Source organism: Galeopterus variegatus, unplaced genomic scaffold (assembly GCF_000696425.1).
Source record: "Galeopterus variegatus unplaced genomic scaffold, G_variegatus-3.0.2 Scaffold64, whole genome shotgun sequence".
In the NCBI taxonomy this organism is placed as follows: domain Eukaryota; kingdom Metazoa; phylum Chordata; class Mammalia; order Dermoptera; family Cynocephalidae; genus Galeopterus; species Galeopterus variegatus.
This window is the reverse complement of record NW_007726175.1, coordinates 913,531-917,528: the sequence shown is the minus strand read 5'-3', so window position 1 is coordinate 917,528 and position 3,998 is coordinate 913,531. Positions and strand designations below refer to the sequence as shown.

The 3,998-nt window shown below is 37.4% G+C and overlaps 1 pseudogene; it reads right to left on the bottom strand.

The window, feature by feature from the left end:
- Nucleotides 1-2,901: 2,901 nt before the first annotated feature.
- Nucleotides 2,902-3,314, bottom strand: LOC103593846 (annotated as a pseudogene).
- Nucleotides 3,315-3,998: the final 684 nt, after the last annotated feature.

The window sequence follows — 3,998 nt, the reverse complement described above, 5'->3', positions numbered from 1 at the left end:
ACTGTTTCCAGTTTCTTATCGTTGATACTGCTATTATGAATATTCTTGTCTCCTGATGGTCTTGCATTAGTCTTTTGGGGCAGAAAGTTGGTGGATATTAGAAATAGAGTTGCTGGATCATTTGGTATATGAATATTTAATCTTATGAGATTGTGCCAAATTTCCAATATATTCCTATAGTGTATAAGAGTTATGATTAATTCACACTCTTGCCCTTAGTCAGTATTTTACCAAAATATATTTAAATACAATATATTCATTAAATACATTAGAACCTTTCCATGGTGGAGAATAGTGGGATTAGAATAGAAGTAGGGATTCAGGCTAAAAAGAAGTAAAAATAAATGAAAAGAGAGGAGATGTGCACTTGGCAATAATAGAAACATAATGTAAATTATATGTTACATAAAAAAAAATACAATATAAATTATAAAAATATGCCATGAAATGTGGAGAATAATTCACTCAATCTTTGATACTGAGCTCCAAAGAATTAAAACGATAATGATTAAAAATTAAGTTGTTTAACTACTAAAACGTTCATACTTATCTTCTCTTAGCATTTTGAAGATATTATTCTAATATCTATAACATTCATTCTTGCTGTTGGAAAACAACTGTTGGTTAAATTGACAATTGAGGGGATTTATCTTCCTTCTAGCATCTTTTAAGATGTTGCTTTACTTTTTTCCCTTCTGTGTTTCCCTACAATAGTTTTAAGATTAGTTATTTCTACTGTATCTTTCAGCAGTAATAGAAAATATTCAATGGTCATCTGAAATATTTCCTCTTTCTCATTCATTTATTGTTTTTATGGGATTCTAATTAGACATATGCCAGGCTTTCCATTTTCAAAATATCTTAATCTTGCTTGTATCTTATAATCCCTTTGCTTCTTTGTGCCATACTGTGAGTAATTTCTTCAGACATATTTTCTAGTTCACCAGCTCTGTCTTCAGTTGTGTCTAATTTATACTTCAACCCATACATCAAGGCTTTTTAAAGTTTTATTTCAGTGATTATATTTTTCTTTCTTAAAGCTTATTTTGGTTCTTCCAAATTTTCTCCTCATTTTGAATAGTCTCTTGTTAGTTTTTCTTTTTTATGTTTTTATGTTTTTAATCTAAACATTTCATAATGTTCACTTCATATTTTATATATGATGATTCCAATATCTGAAGTCCTTAGATCTCTAAAACCAATTCCTGTTTCCTGCTGACTTTCGTTTATTGGCATTTACTTTCTTGTGTGTTTGGTGCTCTTTGATTATAGGCTTGTATTTAATTGGTGTTAATCAGTGATATTCCAGAATAGATATGCATTTCTTCCACCCAGGAACCAGGAAAGCTATGAAGTGGGACCAATTTATTCACTTTGTATGGTCCTGGCCTGCATAAAAAATGATAATTTTTTGTGTGTGTAATGTCGAATATACTAATTATCTTGATCACATATTGTACACAGGTATTCAATATTGTACGCCACAGATATATACAATCAACTATTCAATGATAAATAAATAAATAAATAATGAATAAATACAAAATAAATAAAGTTCCTCTCCTTAACTAAAGAGTCTAAAAATGTCTACCTTGGTCCAGACACTTAACCTGCATACTGATGGCATTTGCCTTGAGAGGAACCCCTCATCTTGGGAGTGTTTGTAGGACAGACTCCCGTTCTAGCTTCAACCTCTTTTTCTGTGTTTTTGTTGTTTTTGTTTCTGCCTTCTTTGGAGATGTCCCCAACTTCTGTTTAATCCAGTAATATAATAAAACTATGTATTATGCAAGACCTAGTTTTGATTTATTTCCCTAAGGCCACTCAAAACAACAGCTTGGGATGGAAATTCTACAGGATAAAAGATCTAATTTTACCCTTAAATAAAAACTATGATTATATTATTTAACTCTTTTTTTTTTTTTTTGTCTTTTTGTCTTTTTTCGTGACCAGCAATGGATCGCAACCCTCAGTGTCGCGCCCGTACCGGACCTGGACCGGCAACGGGATCACAACCCTCGGTGTTGCGCCCGCTCCTCGCTCAGCCAGTGAGCGGCCGGTCTGTATGTGGATCCGAACCCTCGGCGGGAGCGCCGCCACACTCCCAAGCGGCGCACTGTAGCAGTGCGCCACCGGGCCGGCCCCTTATTTAACTCTTTTATTCTGAAGATCCATTCTTTATTTTGCTACAAAAAATAAGCCACTCAACCTGTAAAGAGTGTCACTCATTTTCATATTGTCATAGAGCAAACTTATAGAATAGAAACACCTGCTACAATCTCCAAGGATATCACATATGTTTTAGGAAAAAAGTCATTCTTATTTGGATTCCAATAAACACAGTGTGGAAGAGGGAGTAACTAACTTCCTCTTCTGATTTTCCGTAATTTTACTAAATCATCACTGGGAAGACTAGTGGGTGAGCTGTCACCTATGCTAGAATCTGGTCAGGGTGGTAAAGCAAGCTATCTGAGTCCAGCTAAACTATAAAAATATGACCTTTTATTGTCCTTTTGTCCTGCTTCTGGAAAAGAAGAGCTCTACTTTATACCCTTCATGAGCTAGTGGTAGGCTTGAGTTATAACATGTAGGTTCCCTTTGGCTAAAGTTGTAAAAGAAGCCATCACATTCTTAAGGGTTTGACATCTCTTGGAAAGAAACAAACTAGGAGACAGAATGATGATCTGCATTTGCTTAGATAGATAACATTCACTCTGTGAGTCCAGTTGAAATGCTGTTAACATTTAAATAACCATCCCTGTGCTGGTCAACATATTCAGTCAGTTGATCAGGGTACCACCCCCAGACCTTTAAATGACACGTGTGAATTGAGTTCTCACTGTAGTGTCATGGCTTGGCTCTATCAGTTGTGGTTATCTTCTTTGATCTGAATGCCTGCTGTCAGTTTTTACCAGCCATGGCTGCCACCGCTTGGCAAAACTTTGCCACAAAGTCCAGCTCCCTTGCTTCCAGCTGCCTGACAAATTCACTGTGCTCCTCCTCAGCCCAACCTCAAAACCACTGCTCCCAAACCCATAGCTGGCTCTCAAAGATAGAAGGTGGTCTGTTTGCCCCAGACACACTAAGCTGCTCCAGACTATCTGGAAGTGGCTATAATTTTCCTGGTACTGCCTTAGCTACAATTTCCTCTAGGAAACATTCACATTTGGGATCTGACTAACTGGCAAACACTTTATCTCCTGGGAAGTGATGTAAAACTATGGGGGAGGGGAAGAATTAGTAATACTGTCTAGTACTGAGGGTAAGGAAGAAGGGAAGGATAATGGCATTGAAGAAGATGACTGCAGTGGCATCCTCCTTTCCTCTCAGGTACACCCAGAGATCGTCACAAGAGTCCTTAGACTCCAACTCTTGCCACTGCTTCCATGTTTCCTGAAAACCCTAAGCAGGTTGATTTAATATTGACAACTAAAGTACAAAACCATCTTTAAAGATGGTGCTTTTGGCAAGTGTTATTATGTTTTTTATTTTTATTTTTTTGTGACCGGTAAGGGGATCGTAACCCTTGGCTTGGTGTTGCCTGCACCGCGCATCCCTATACAGGATCTGAACCTGCGGCCTCGGTGCTCCCAGCGCCGCACTCTCCCGAGTGAGCCACGGGGCCGGCCCTTATTATGTTTTTGTAAATGCCTAGAAGTAAGTGAGGACTCTCAAGCTGCAAGGTAATAGAGCAATTTAATGGATGTGTTAAAAGCTAGTAAGTAAGGTCACCTCAGCCAAAATTTCTCTTCTCCCCAAAAGGATGAAAATGGTGTCTTTGACTATGGGCTTTGCCTTATGCTGATTTCCAAAGTCAAATCCTGCCTGACCTATGAGGTATTCATCCAGCTCTAGCTCTATATACTGGGTTTCATTATCAAGGTCCAGAGCTCTTATATTATTCCTAATCTCTGAACCCTTACTTACATATATGTGCTAATAATTATATAGTAGAGCACCAGTGATAATGCCAAAGCACTGATAATGGATAATAGATT